The sequence below is a fragment of the Cupressus sempervirens genome, chromosome 6, assembly GCF_028749045.1.
Source record: "Cupressus sempervirens isolate cs-2001-9-10 chromosome 6, ASM2874904v1, whole genome shotgun sequence".
Classification (NCBI taxonomy): domain Eukaryota; kingdom Viridiplantae; phylum Streptophyta; class Pinopsida; order Cupressales; family Cupressaceae; genus Cupressus; species Cupressus sempervirens.
The window spans coordinates 157,508,860-157,524,883 of NC_143123.1; positions in this window are offsets into that span (position 1 = coordinate 157,508,860).

Below are 16,024 nucleotides of genomic sequence, written 5' to 3' on the forward strand. Positions count from 1 at the left end.
TGATAACATTTTCTTTTTTTTGTTTTGGTACAAATCTTAAAATCAAAAGAAGGTTTTTGGATATTTTGGTTGATAATAATATGAATGTGTGGAAATAAGCATAAACATGACATGAAAAAAGCTAGAAAGGTTTGAAAATATGTGAAGATGAAAATAGATGGAGATAAATAGGGACTTAAAAATGAGCCATACTTACTAAGGACAAGAGAGTGTATGTAATTGCAGATTAAGTCATTTAATCAAAATAGGGTAAAAAGAGTTGAGAATGTGTATGAGTATGGGAATATAACAAGCTCCTTTGTAGTGCATGTGAATCTAACATGGACATTTAAATTTGAAAGTATATGAACATTTAAATTTGAAAGTATATGAAAAAAGCAACAACGAAAGGATCCTAGCCACTAGTACAATAACACCGCATTTTCTTTTATGTTCTAACTAGACTATCTTTTTTAAAAGCTTCTACCATATGACTAGTACAATCTTATATTCTTCCTACTTTGATTTTGCTTTACATTTCATCTTTTCCATATCAATATAAAGTACAAGTCTCTCACCTTTCACCCTTAAAATAAAATAAAAAATAGAATAGGACACCCAACTACCAACATAGCATATTCAACTACTATACCTATATCATGGGAAAAAAATCCTTATATACCTAGAATTAATAAGTGGTTTCCATTCACTCCATTCAGGCTGAACACTCACCTGTCTATCATTATTAATCTATTGTTTTCAATAGTCCTTTGATTTAATAGATCCCCATCCAATATCCCTACCGTCTTTAACTGATGCTATAGACAAAGTTTGTTTCACAACCACCAAAAGTCTATTTTTTTGTAAAGTTGACAGATTGCATGTACTTTCTATTGAGAAATTTCCAGGAAGTTGCCTATTTTCCGAATGCAATTAAAATTAGTGAGACCCATCTAATCATTAATGTCCGTTTCAGCTTAAAATTGACAAATTTATTACGTGTTTGGCTGGGATTGTGTTTCAAGTCTCCATATATTGGCAGGCTTTTATAGTTGTCCAGTCTTATATTTGTTGGACGGTAAATAAATATAATTTCCGTAGTACCATAATACTTTACTTTTCATTAAAATAAAATAAAATTATTGAAAGCTTTTTTAATATCCAGTGAAATTCAATGTACCCTTTTCAGTACGAATGCATTGCTAGCAGACGTGAAAATTAGGAGAGGTTTTCTAGGTTTCTTTTTCTAATGAAAGTACCTATATTTGGATTTAATTGTATAACAGATTTCTAATTAAAGTATATTTGGATTTAATTGTATAATAGGTTTTCTTATTATATTGTATTTGAATTTAACTGTATTAAAGTTTCCTATATTACTGACAAAGAGATCTTTAATCATTTTTTATATATGTAAAAATCTGATCAATTCTATCATATTATTGTACTTCTCGGCTAGTATTATTGCATTCAGTTCATTGAATTAGTGAATTAGTTTAATACTGATCAAGAACACACTATTTTTAAATTAATCAAATATTTCTAAAGTTAACATATTAATTTATTATTCTAATATTATATCTAAACTATTTATTTGAATGATAATTGCTTCATTTCATTTGACATTATAGGACCCCTTTATCGGACTCCATATTAATTTTTTCTAGCTAGATATTCACTAGGTATTAAATTTAATTAATCTTTAAATATGATGATTAATATAGTTTTGACATGATCATTGTTATAATTGAAAATTATTATCTTTTTATAATAAAAAAATTGCCAACATTTGTAATTTTTATAACTAAAGATTTTTACTATAATATGTCAAATTGTTTGTCATATATTACTTATTTAAGCCCTTTTATAAGGTTTCTAAGCTCAATCTTATTTATATTAATATAGTTTGCAATATACTATTTATGATTTCTGAATTAATTTCACCAATTACATTTAACTATTTTTTGATCAATTAAAATTTTGTTATTAATTTATATATTCTAGAATTTTGTTTCTCAAATTTCATTGGTTGATTTGACTTCATACTAATTTCTAATTAGTATAACAACTATGACCACAAGTACATGCCACTAATGTGGCACTTGTTATATCATGAAATCTCATATAAATAATGAATGTTTAAAATGGCTTTCAATTAGTATTATTTATTTATTAAGAATTAGATGAAGGAGAGTAGTTTCTAAATTAATGAAGTATGCATATGGCAATATTAAGTTTTAGTTTAGTTGCTAAACTCCCAACAATTGTCCACATGATTGGAAAATATGCATCGTAAAGAACTAAGGGCCCGTTTGGCAATGAGAATACAAGTGGAATAGGCATACATATATTCTTAAAATTTTGAATTCTCTATTTGGATGCACCAAATCAGAATTGGAATAAGAATAAAATTGGAATACGTATTCCAATTTTGGCCCAAAAATGAGGATTTTCTACTCGACCTAAATAGGTGGAATACGAATACGTATTCCTATTCCAAATTTTTTTATTTTAGAAAATAAATTTTTTTGAGTTTGTGAATTCTGCATCAAATTCTAGGTTCCATGAACTAAACAAAAATAGGAATGTGTACCCCTATTTTATATTTGAGAATAAGTATTCCTATTCCCATTTTTATATTCATGTAGCCAAACGGACCCTAAGATCTTTTGTATTTTCCTTTGATTATAAAGAATAGATAATATTTTAAAAAATAATTAGTTTTTAAAAATATTTTGAATTAAATTTAAGTGGTACAATCTTAAATTTATTTTAAAAAATAATTTATTTAAGCTATTAATTTCATATGCATGTGTAATTTTAAATTTAAATGAATTATATATACCTATATATATGTATGCAAACACACACGCGTGCACGCGCACACACGCACGCACATGTGTGCACATACTGTTGGAAATATTCAAGACTATGCTGAGTTACTGAGAGGGGAGGGGTGAATCAATAACTTCTAAAACTTCTACCAATTTCAATTCTTAATCCAATAAGCCAATTGGTACTTAATTCATCACATCTGATCTAATTGCATGCATGAGAAACTAAAATCATAAAACCATCCATAACAATTGAACACAAAGATTTGGTGATCTAGAAACCTTCCAAATAGAAAGTAAAACTATGGTGGGGATGATACCCACAAACTTTAGTACTACAACATAAAGTTGGCCTATTAAGGCTTACATTGATCACTTTTGATGATATGCCCTGTTAGGAGCAATTAGGACTACTAGGTCCACCTTGTGAGAGGATTTACAAACACACAATGAAGTATGCACTTGATAAAGAGATTTAGAAAAGACTATTAGGTCTACCTTGTTGAAGGATTTTGACTAGTTCACATGTCAGGATGAAGCAATAGATCTCTAATCTGCAATTGAATTTGCTGATAGAGATTCCTTAGTGTACTAATCACCTTTTTGTGATAGATTTGTCACTATTGCTTCTTGTACTAATATGGCCTTTATAATTCTTTATATGCTGCATTCACAATACATATGCTTGCACATTTGCATTCTTGCACTTTCTTGCTCATACTTTCATACATTTTAAATGATACAATACATTACATATATATATACCAATCCAAATTAAAAAATTACAAAGTCAGCCATGACACAAGTTAACATACATTTTACAAAGTCAAAACACATGAAGATACTCAGCTTCTGAAGACTGACTTGGTGAGGTTCTAATACTTGGCATCCACTGTCACTACTTGGCATCATCATGCTCTTGGTAGACGTAGAAACTCAATCCATACCGATCACTTTCAAGTAGTCTTGAACTTGATTTGCATTGGTGACTTCATAGATATTGTGCAACTTAGTAAACATTGAATCACTTGGTTACCATGAAGTGGCTTGGTTAACATTGGCTTCGCATCACCAAAACTACGAACTTGGTAGATACTGCAATGCTTAGTAAACATAGGCTTCGCATCACATAAACTATGAACATGGTAACCATTAAACTTGGTATACATTGAAATGAAAAGTTTGAACTGCTAGACTTCATACTGATTGAATCTACTCGATAACCACTAAGATTAGTCCAAAAGACTCACTAGCAATTGTAGAGCTCAATGGCTACTGAATTACATGGCAAACACTATAAACTACTTAATGAGTTCAGTAGCTATACAGATTCTGAATAAGTGTGTGTCACTAATAACAAACTTGATTGATATGTCAACAATCTCCCCTTTTGGCATTAGTCACAAAAACACTTATTAGCCCAAAATTGAATACCTTGTATTCATCACCATGTGATACTAGCTCAATCTATTTTTGAGATTTTTTTCAAAATTGATCTTTGTAAGGTATATACAAAGTAATTCTACACCATAGCATGTTTCTCCCCCATACTATGTGATCTACTATGTACATGTAACTTTTCTCTTATAGACATATCCCCCCTTGTAACTCTTCTCTTCTCTATAACTCTTCTCTTCTCCTCCTTTAACTTTTCTCCCATATCTCATCTTCCCCTTTTTAACAGTAATGCCAAAGATTTATTCAACATATTTACATGGAGACACAAAAATGAGATAAGAATTTAGAGGGTACCTTGAGGGAAATTTCTAGGGTTTTATTCCAATTCTCTTGTAATACCTTGCATGTATGACTGGCAATTTGCACTTCTGCTAATAATTCAATCATGTGGTTAGCAACAAAGAAGTTTTTATCATGGATTAGAGTTTTTGAATATACAATGTGTTTCTACATAGAATCCATGACTAGAAGGATATATTTTGTATATCAATCAATGTTGAACAGATCCTTGCTTCTTCTCTTAATAATTTTTCTTTCATGTCTAACAAAAATTTGATCTTTTTGAAGTGTGCAGAGCTTGAACTAGGGTCAAGTTACAACTACTGAGCACTTGCTTTAAGATTAGTATCAATTTTGAATAATTTGTCCTTAACTTCCTTGGTATACTGAATGACATCACATAGTTTTACAAAAAGTGATCATTTGAACAAGACGCTTCAAGATTGACCAAAATTGTTGAAAGCTCAACTTGATGAATGACTATTTGCTAAGCAATGTGCTCCATCACTTAATTATTGAATTTCTTTTCAACCTTTTCAACTACCTTTTCTTGACCTTTGGTGTCCTCATTGAACTTTTGGACTACCTCTCTAAGCTAAAACAAAATAGGTTGAGAAGAATCAACCTCAATTCCAATTGCCTCGGTCAAGATATTTTTGGCATCATCTAAAATCTTATACTCTCTATCTCTTTCTTGGACTTTTTCTAGAGGAGTTCACCAAATATGTGCATTTGGTCTATAGAGAGATTATAGATATCTCATTTGAGAATTGCTATTTCCTCATCCAAATCTATATCTTCTTCTATCTCCTTTCCTTTTAAAAATTTTGTACTCGGTTGAGCCTTAGGCTCAACTATCCTTTTACTTATTGCTTTTGTACTCGAAATGGAAATAGTAGTGGACATACTCAGGCTTCTAGTAAAAACTAATAATGTACTGACTGATGGAATACTTACTGAGATGCTAGAAGAATCCAAAATTGATGAAGTCAAAATTGTAGAATCCAAAATTGAAGTAGACAACACTGGGGAACTTACCATGGATGAATTCAAAACTAAAGAAGTCAAAAGTAGAGAGGTGGTGACTGAAGAACTCAACTCAATAGATGAAGAGGCAGTCTACAGCTTGGTTGATGAAGTGGAAGTCACTTCTCTCATTAATATGTTGAGTTGAGCTAGGGCAAAGAGTGATTGAACATTTGATGTATCAGTAGTAGTCACAACCAAACTTGTTGAAGTTGTCTCCAATTTTGATGTAATCAATGGTTTTCTCGGGGAGTGAGGAAGTGAGGCAATGACTAAAACAACTATCTTGACTAGATCAGTCTCCTCATCATCTTGCTTATCTTCCTCAGTAGCTTTTGCACCTTGATCCTTTTCATCTTCCTCGTTATCAAAATGAGTCACTTCTTCAACATTTTCTTCCTCATCTTTCTCCTTATCTTCTTCTTCATCAACATCCTTTACTTCAATTGGAAACTCACTTGGTTTATGAAGATGATAAATTTTCTTCCAAGTGTTTGTAGCATTCTTAACAACATGCTCTATATCCTTAATCAAAATTGAATAAGTATTATATTTCTTAATTTTTCTTCAAAGAATCTTTCACCTCAACATCTGATATGCTTGGTAGTAACTACCTTAGGGTTTGTGCATATATGTCTTTTACTATTTACATGGAAAAATCCCATCTTGGCTTTATTTTCTCTAGCAATTCATTAGAGATTTGAGAAGCAATTTGGTCTAGAGAGTACTTCCATTTACCCATTTTTCTCAGCACCAGTCCTTCAACTTGATTCCACTCTACCTCTGTCCTGGTTTCATATTTCAAAGATTTAATTTTTTTTTATTCTAGCTCCTTTCAATTGCTTCAACTTTTCTTCGAAGGTGGGTGGAGGTTTACTAAAAATAATGTCACTTCCTTTCTTTCGTGAACTCCTTGTAAAGACTACAGTGGATGCCTTTGTAGGCTTGGTGATGATCACCTTGCCCTTTTTCTTCAAAGGTTCTTGTTCTTTTTCTGATTCTTCTTCATCCTCTACATGTTCCTTATCTTCACCTTAACCCTCGATTAACATGAGAGGTGCACTAGATTTTAGTTTGGAATCCTCCTCTTTCCTTTGTTAACCGCATGTGTGAGCATTATCTCTAGCTCTATTCTTGCCTTAGCTTCATCATAAGTACCAAAGTAAGGGGCCTTGATATCAACAGGTTCATTGAGAAGGGCTTCAATGATATCCTTGGTCTCATTAATGTTCACCTTATAGCCAAGAGGCTTGACCCACACAACTCTACGCTTGACTACTTAGATATATACCCTGTCACAGTCAACCATGAAGCACACATCATCCTTGCAATCCTCAGCTAAATTCTTCAAAATTATAAACACATTGTTCATTTTATCTTTGAACACATCAAAGTAGTTTTCCATGATACTACCATTTTTCTCTCCCATTTCTACAATATATTCATTTATTTGGTAAAGTACAAGCACATCTTTTCTCTAGACTATTGTGCCTTTGGAAGGGAAGAACTTATGAACATAAACAATAAATAGGTTAACAAAGAACCAAATTTGCATGGGTTGTTCTTGGAAGTTCTAATACTTTCCATATTTTTGTTGAATTGCCTCAATAATAACTTGACAAGGTCATAAGATGAGTTTTTCTTCAGCACTTTATACACCAAATCCACCACTTCACATGATACACTATTAAGATGGCTTGAGTTGTATATCTTATGAGCTATAACATGAATTCCAAACTTCAACTCTACATTAGTGACACTGCTTATTTTCATACCTTTTCCATCCCACTCAGCTAGGGTTTTCTTCTCCAACTCAACCTGACCTAGGGCTTTAGTTGTTTTGGCTTTTGCAAGCATGGGAAGCCTAGTGATTCGATGAATCATCTTCTTGGTTATCAAAATTGGTTTCTCTAACCACAGTTGTCTATTATGCACCCGACTAAGGATATATCTAATCCATTTAATTTGAAACTCTTAGGGCATATGAGGAATATGTTTTAATCCTTTTGTTTCCAAATGTTGATGCTTGAGTTTTAGGGTTCCATTAACACATAACCATCCTAGGGCATCATCCATTTCTAGAGTACTAATTTCTTGAATTGTACATTTAAAATGACTTCGAATGTCATTAGCAAGAAGTACCTTGGGAGTGTTTTGAGATTGAGCTCTACTTGGGTCTAGAGTTTCAACAACCATAGGAATGAGCTTTAAATCTAGTGCTTTCCACTCAACACCTCAAACCAACATGTCAGAACCTCTCTTGATCTTGTTGTTATTGCATGCTATTTTTGCTTAGTAGCTTGAGAGAACTTTGAAGAATTTTTGCAAGAAATTAACTCAAGTCACTTGATTGCATAGAAAATAGCTCTTCGCAAAACACTCAAAAATTCATGATAAGAAATGAATTTGATTCCATGCCTTTTGTTAAATCTTCACCATTAATGCTTGTTACAGATGTAGATATGTTGACATTATGCTTGATAGTCTGTCATCCACTATTTTGTATTGATCACTCGACAAGTACTTCATGACTTGGTAACCATAAGTTCCTTGTTACTCTCACCCTTGCTCGGTAGAGTCTATGACCTAACCTTACTCAGTAGAGAAGGTAACTCTATAATAACTGATACCAATCTTGCTTAGTGATCCCTTTTTTATCTTGCATACAAATTTGGATCTTTGTTACCTTTCAACTAGAACTGATTCAGATGTCTTCTTTGATAGTCTAGTTCCAATTCTTCCTTGAGAACTTAATTAGAAATGGTTGAGTTAGCCAATTCTTAAGTGACTTGAACATCATTTCTTAGACCAATATCCTCAGTAGACTTAGGAATCCATTGTTGTCTCATCTACTTTTAGATGTTATTAGCCTTTTCCTTCTTTTCATCTTTAATTTTACCAGTGCTCATACAATTTTTGGCAAGATGACCAAGTTCTATACAAATGAAACATCTTTTAGTGGTATCTCTTTTCCTCATATGATGTTTAACACAATTCATACCAATGTGTTCAAATTCTCCACAGTAATGATATCTACACCAGGTGTTGTATGCTTTCACAATTTGTTCTAGAAGATTCATTGTCTTTGTTTTGTATTCCGATGCCTTGTGTCCATGTTTATTACATTTATGATAGTTGCCTTCAAATCTTAGTTTCTCTTTGCATTCATTAGCCATGTGACCATGCTAATTACAATTGTAGCATTTTCCATTGAATTTTGCTTTTCTATTACTCCAACATTTATTTGATGTATGATCTATCTTACCATAGTGATTGCAAGTAGGTCTTGGATTCTTTTTAGCACCTTGTTTGAAGGATTCACCTTCTTCTTTATATCCAATTCTTGATTTTCCTTTTTGGCTATATAGGTTTTTCTCATTTAGTTGATCCATGTTTTCTTGAGATTTCAACATTCTTTCATTGATTTTCTTCTCAGTGTTTAGGTCATTTATTAATCTTTCATTGATCTATTTTTTAGATCTTAGCTCATTTTTTATTCTTTCCTTGATTTGCCTTTCAAAATTTAGATCATTCCTTATTCTTTCATTTTCAAGTCTTAGGCTTATGATTTCCTCATTTGTATTGGAGAGATGATCAATAATGTCTACTTGCTAAAGGGATTGGTTTTGTATTTAATTGTTCCTTCCATCCATTTCTTCTTTTATGTTTCTTTGTTCCAAAACTTCACATAACCTTACTGAATTTCTTGTTCTCTTTTCAACTTTCTTACTTCTTCTTGTAGGAACCATTATTCTCTACGAGTTCTTTGATTGTATCATTTGTTTCATTTGAGTTGCTTAGGGTGGAGGTCTTCAATTATTTCTTCAATGTAGAGAAAATCATTCATTTGGTTTGCAAGCTCCTTTCTTCTTTTCAAGGATTGGGAAAGTTGCTCCTTAGCTTTCTTGAGTTGGGCAATGGCCATTTCTAGATTCAAATTTTCATTGTCAATAAATTTTTCAAGTTTGAATATCTCTAGATCCTTGATCTTTCCTCATGTTGTTAAACTTTCTCTTGAGAAACACAAAGCTCTGATACCAATTATTGGAAATATTCAAGATTATGGTAAGTTACTAAGAGACGAGGGGTGAATCAGTAGCTTCTAAAACTTCTACCAGTTTCAACTCTTAATGTAATACGCCAATTAGTACTTAATTCATCACATCTGATCTAATTGCATGCATGAGAAATTGAAAACATGAAACCATCCATAAAAATTGAACACAAAGATTTGGTGACCCAGACACCTTCCAAGTAGAAAGTAAAACTAGGGTGGGGATGATACCCACAAACTTTAGTATTGCAGCATAAAGTTGGCCTGTTAAGGCTTACATTGATCACTTCTGGTGATCTGCCCTATTAGAAGCAATTAGGACTGCTAGGTTTACCTTGTGAGAGGATTTACAAACACACAATGAAGTATGCACTTGGCAAAGAGATTTAGAAAAGACTATTAGGTATACCTTACTAAAGGATTTTGACTAGTTCACCTATTAGGATGAAACAATAGATCTCTAATTTGCAATTGAGTTTGTTGCTAGAGATTCCTTAGTGTACTAATCACCTTTCTATGATAGATTTGTCACTGTTGCTCCTTCTATTGATATGGCCTTTATAATTGTTTATCTGCTACATTCATAATACATATGCTTACACATTTGTATTCTTGCATTTTCTTTCTCTTACTTTCATACATTTTAAATGATACAATACATTACATATATATAACAATCCAAACTAAAAAATTACAAAGGCAACCATAACACAAGTTAACACATATATTAAAAAGTCAGCCTATGTGTTGATACTCGAGTTCTAAAGAATGACTTGGTGAGGTTCTGATACTCAACATCCACTATCACTACTTGGCATCATCATGCTCTTGGTAGATGTAGAAGCTCAGTCCACACTGATCATTTTCAAGTAGTCTTGAACTCAGTCTGCACTAGTGACTTGGTAGATATTGTGCAACTCAATAAACACTAAATCACTTGGTTACCATGAAGTGGATCGGTTAACACTAGCTTCACATCACCTAAATTGTGAACTTGGTAGATACTGCAATGCATGGTAAACATAGGCTTCAAATCACATGAACTGCAAACTTTGTAACCACTGATAAACTTGGTATACATTGAAATGCACAGTTTGAACTACTAGACTTCACATTGACTAAATTTGCTTGGTAACCACTAAGATTAGTCCAAAAGACTTGGTAGCAACTATAGAGATCAGTGGCTACTAAATTACATGGAAAACATTGTAAACTGTTCAATGAGCCTGGTAGCTATATAGATTTTGAATGTGTGTGTGTGTGTCACTAATAAAAAACTTGACTAATATGTCAACACATACATACATACATATAACAAACATAGTTGTGTAAATATGTAGATGTGTGTGTGTAATGTATTATTTTTATCTAATTAAGTAACTATAAAATATATTTTAATATAGTTTTATTAAAGATTTATTTTCTAGTTACATAATTAGATATAAATAATACATTACACACATACATATATATACATACATACACAACTATATGTGATATATATATATATATGTATGTATGTATGTATGTATGTATGTATGTATGTATGTATGTATACGTAGACACACACACACATATAGTTTTTGAAATAAAAAGCAACCAAAGCAAGGGGGTCGACCCTTACATCAAAAAGATGACAATTAGCACACTGCCATCAAAACAAGCAGATGTCAGTCACTTACTACAGAGGACTACAACTATCAACCAAAAAACACTATACGAAACAACATAGCTAATAGAGTGTCATCTATATTAATTATGTGTGTGTGTGTGTGTGTGTGTGTGTGTGTTTGTATACGTAGACACACACATATAGTTTTTGAAATAAAAAGCAACCAAAGCAAGGGGGTCGACCTTTACATCCAAAAGCTGACAACTAGCACACTGCCAATAAAACAAGTACATGCCAGTCACTTACTATAGAGGACTACAACTATCAACCAAAAAACACTATACGAAATAGCATAGCTAACAGAGTGTCATCTATACTAATTATGTATGTGTGTGTGTATATGTATGTATGTATGCATGTATGTATGTGTGTGTGTGTGTTTGTGTGTATGTATGTATGTATGTATATGTAGACACATACACCTATAGTTTTTGAAATAAAAAGAAACCAAAGCAAGGGGGTTGACCCTTGCATTCAAAAGCTGACAACTAGCAAACTGCCAACAAAACAAGTAGATGGTAGTCACTTAATATAGAGGACTACAACTATCAACCAAAAAACACTATATGAAACAACATAGCTAATAGAGTGTCATCTATAATAATTTAGAAACCATAGTACTAAGCATACTATGATTGTTCAAAACATGAACTATTGGCATAAACAAACCAACCTAGTCCAAAAATAGCACACGATCATTTACATCTGCCAAAGTATCATCTATACTAATTCTAAAGACTATGCTACTAAATATACTATTAAAGTTTAGAATATAAAATTGTTGTCATAAACAAGCCAACCCAAGTCTAAGAATAAGTTGTAGACTATCAAAACAAGTAGCAATAGAAAACAAATAAACAACTAGGGCTAGAAAACCCCTAGAAACTGCCACATTATTTTTTATCTTTATCTTTTCCTTTCCCAACTAGAAGCAATCTAGCCTAATCCTCGACAAGAAACTTATATAGGAGGTTGTTTTCCTCCATGTACAGCCCCCTCTTGTCCTTCTCTTGTGTCAATAATTGGAAGGTGCTAGTAGTAGCATGGGTAACCTTCAAGGATAATTTAGTGTAGTAAAACCCATCCTTTAAAGATTTGACCCTTCTCTCTATCTATGCATTATTCTTATTTTGTTCCTCCTCTTTCACCTTGTTTCCTTTTTAAACATTCTTATGCACCTCCTTAGTCTTTTTCAATGGCTAGTTTTCATCCTACAAAACCTGGGGGTTAGTAAAGACATTTGTTTTTTCCTTTATCAGGGAAGAGATGGTGATAGGGGATATCCACTTTATTGTTGTCCTCATAGAAGGTAATAGGCTACAAGCTAAAACTAGCCGACACATGCGTCATCTTAGTGGTATTGACATTATCAACAGACACCTAGGTGTTATCAATAGAGTTTTCACTTTTTTCTTTCTCCTTGTTCCCTTTGCTCTCTTGGAGTTAGAATGTTTCTCCTCCTCCAGTTCTCTTTCATTGTTCTCAGAATTCTCCTCCTCTGCCTCCTTGACCCTAAATCTATTTTATTTTTGTTTATACCTTGCTTGTGTTTTGGCTAACCTTCCTGACCTGCTCCTACCATTTCCTCCCTCCTCCTCCTCCTCCTCATCCCCAATGTCCACCTCAATTGGATTTTCAATTTTGATTCTTTTACTACCCTTTTGTTCAAATATTGGGTCTGGGTTTTTCTTTTTCTTATTATCCCTACTAGGGGAAGGGTGTAGCATGTGGATTCTAGTTCCAGTGTTGGTACTCAAAGGGGAATACTGGTGGTGGCATTGATTATCAAAATTAATAACCCTAGGGGGATAGAGGGAAAGATGAAACTGGTAAAGTCTAAAAATTAGACCCTGGTGAATGATAGTGAAATTATTACCCTTCTTTTCTCCCTAACATCATTATCATGTCCTCAAGGGAGTGTAATAGAAAGAAGGGGATAGAAACAAAATCTCTATTTCTAAAATGGTTTAGGAGAGGGAAGTGATAATAATAATAAACTCCAAACTTGCCTTTGAGTGTGATGTACTTCATGATCACCAGAAAAACATCATCCCAAGGAGCTGGTATCTTATCCCTCTTGAAGCCTCCCCTATAGCAAACAAGTTCTTCATCCTCACCAAAAAAGCTATTCATACTGGCCTTGTCCGCCATTTTCCTAACCTTCTTCCATTTTTTCCTTTTTGGGGACAACCCAATGGCCATAACAATAACCTCATCATTCACTTGGAATGTGATACCATTTATGGTAACATTGTAGTCATTCCATCCATTCACAAACTAAAGAGTACAATTTTCATCATAACCTACCATTGAGTGCATATATGGAAGAAATCCCCCTTCTTTTAACAGGAACTAGGTTGACATTCTATCCTTAAAATTTTCTATATTTGTTGGCTCTAATCAATTAAAATCCCCACTTATTTCTTCCTCACTAATTCTTGATCCTCCAACCTCGGTAATTTCCATCTGAACCTTCTTACCCTCAAGCTTGCTGACAGTGGGGATATTTTTCATCAATAATAGCAATGTGATGTTGAAAATAACATCTCTAGGGCCTTCAAACATCCTACAAGCAATTTTTTGAGGTTCTTTGAAATCCCATCCCTTTTCATTATGGGATTTGTGTATACTTTACATCATAACTCTAACATCCTTGAAATCTCTGATAGTATCTATAATGACATTTTTCATACTTTCAAAAAGAATTTTTTTTAAATTTTGCATTATGTTATCATAATTGTGAAATAACTCTTGCCTCAAATTACATCTATTTATTATCCAACCTGTATGATAGTGTCTCATCATTTTTCCTTTATAATTCTTATTAAATTTAGCAAGCTTGTCCTTCCTCGATATGATATTGCCAAATTTGGCATTGGTCTTTATTTGTCTAGCCATGCTCAATTTTTGATCCCCCCCTTTCCTTGTAAATCAGGGCCTTAATTTCCTCCTTTAGGATATCCATGCTTCTCTAGCACATTATTTCCTTCAATTCAAACCCCATGGTAGTAGCAACATCTACCACCATATTACCTTCCCTATACATGTGTTGTAATTGGACTTTTTCCATCCTATTTAGGATATGTCTAATATCTGTGATAATATTTTGGATATTCTACCCTAGCTTAGAGATTTCCAATCACCGTCTATAGTTATTTCCTTTATTTGCATATCACTAACCAATTTTAGGCCCCAAAGTAGAGCCATTTCTTTTGCCATGTTATTATTTCCTCCACCAACCTTCCTAAAATAGACTAGCAATGCTTCACCATTTCCATTCCTTAGCACTCCACCTACAACCCCATCACCCTTTCTTATAGTACCATCAAAGTTTAATTTAAGCTACATTATTGTTGGTGGTTTTCATCTTGTCTGCTACCTCCTTATTACCTTAGAGTTATCAAAATGATTGAAGTTCTAGTGAATACCCCATCTTTTGACTATTTGGCATTCTTTCCTTCTTGGTTCTTCCTTTAGTACCTTACATTTGGTAATCATTATATTTTCTTTCAGCAGTTTCTCCATAATTCCCATAATTACCTTTATAAGACTTTCCTCTTCTCAAAAGATTCTATTGTTTCTTGCCTTCCACATGTGCTAGTAAGTGTATGGTGGGACAATTCTCCATAGGAATACCAGCTTGGGGTGATAAAAGGGATAGTCCCAGTTTTCCACAAATTGACCCAAATTTTCCTTCAACACCCAACATAGTCCAAATTTCTCCCACACTAGTGACCAAATATTTAGGGTATATAGGCATTCAATGTAAAGGTGAGAGATACTCTCCTCCTTTTTTTTATAGAGATAACATCTGTTTGTGATAAAAAAAAAAACCCTTTTTAGGTTGTCCAATGATAGTAACTTACCATGTTGAATAGTCCACTAGAAGAAGTTGATTTTGGGAAAAAGATTACTAATCTAGACTTTATGCCATGTTGTGGGACAAAGGTCCTTACAAAAGAGGAGTTTGTAAAAAAATTTGATAGTATAATGGCCACTAAAATTTATCTCCCACACCACTTTATCCTCTTGCATTAGCATTGGGATTCTTTGAGCTTTTATCAACTCCTCAAGTTCCTTAAGCAGTTGAATATCCCCCTAGGGATATGTATCTTTTTGTAATTTCTTCCACTTCCTTCTAGGGTCAATATAATCTTCTACTTTCATCCCCACCTCTTCCTTCAATGTTTCCATTAGTCTTCTAAATTTTTTGTAAGCCAACGGTTCCCCCCATCCAATTATCCTCCTAGAATTTGTTATTTTGTCCACCACCTATAATCCACTTGACCCCTTCCCTTAGTATATTTCTACTTTTAACAATATTCAACCATATTTTTTATCCTCCTAGGAGGTCATTATTAAAGAGATTATGAGTAAATAGGGAGTTAGATAGGTATTTAGCTTTCATGATATTGCTCCAATCTGTGTTGTTTTCTCCCAGCCTCTATCCAATTTTAGCAAGAATGGCTTTATTCAGATCTCTGAGTCTTCTCACTCCCAACCCCCCCTCCCTTTGTTTGCAAACATCCTCCAAGTTTACAAGATTAATTTTTTTCTTTTCCTCTATTCCTGACCAAAGAAATTTCCTCTGTATTCTCTCAATTTTTTCCACCATGTTTTAGTTTATTTTAAAAAGGGATAGAAAGTAAATTGGAATGCCCTAGAGAGCTGTAGAGAGTAGCTATAGTTTTCCTACATTACTGAGAATTTTTCCTTTCTATC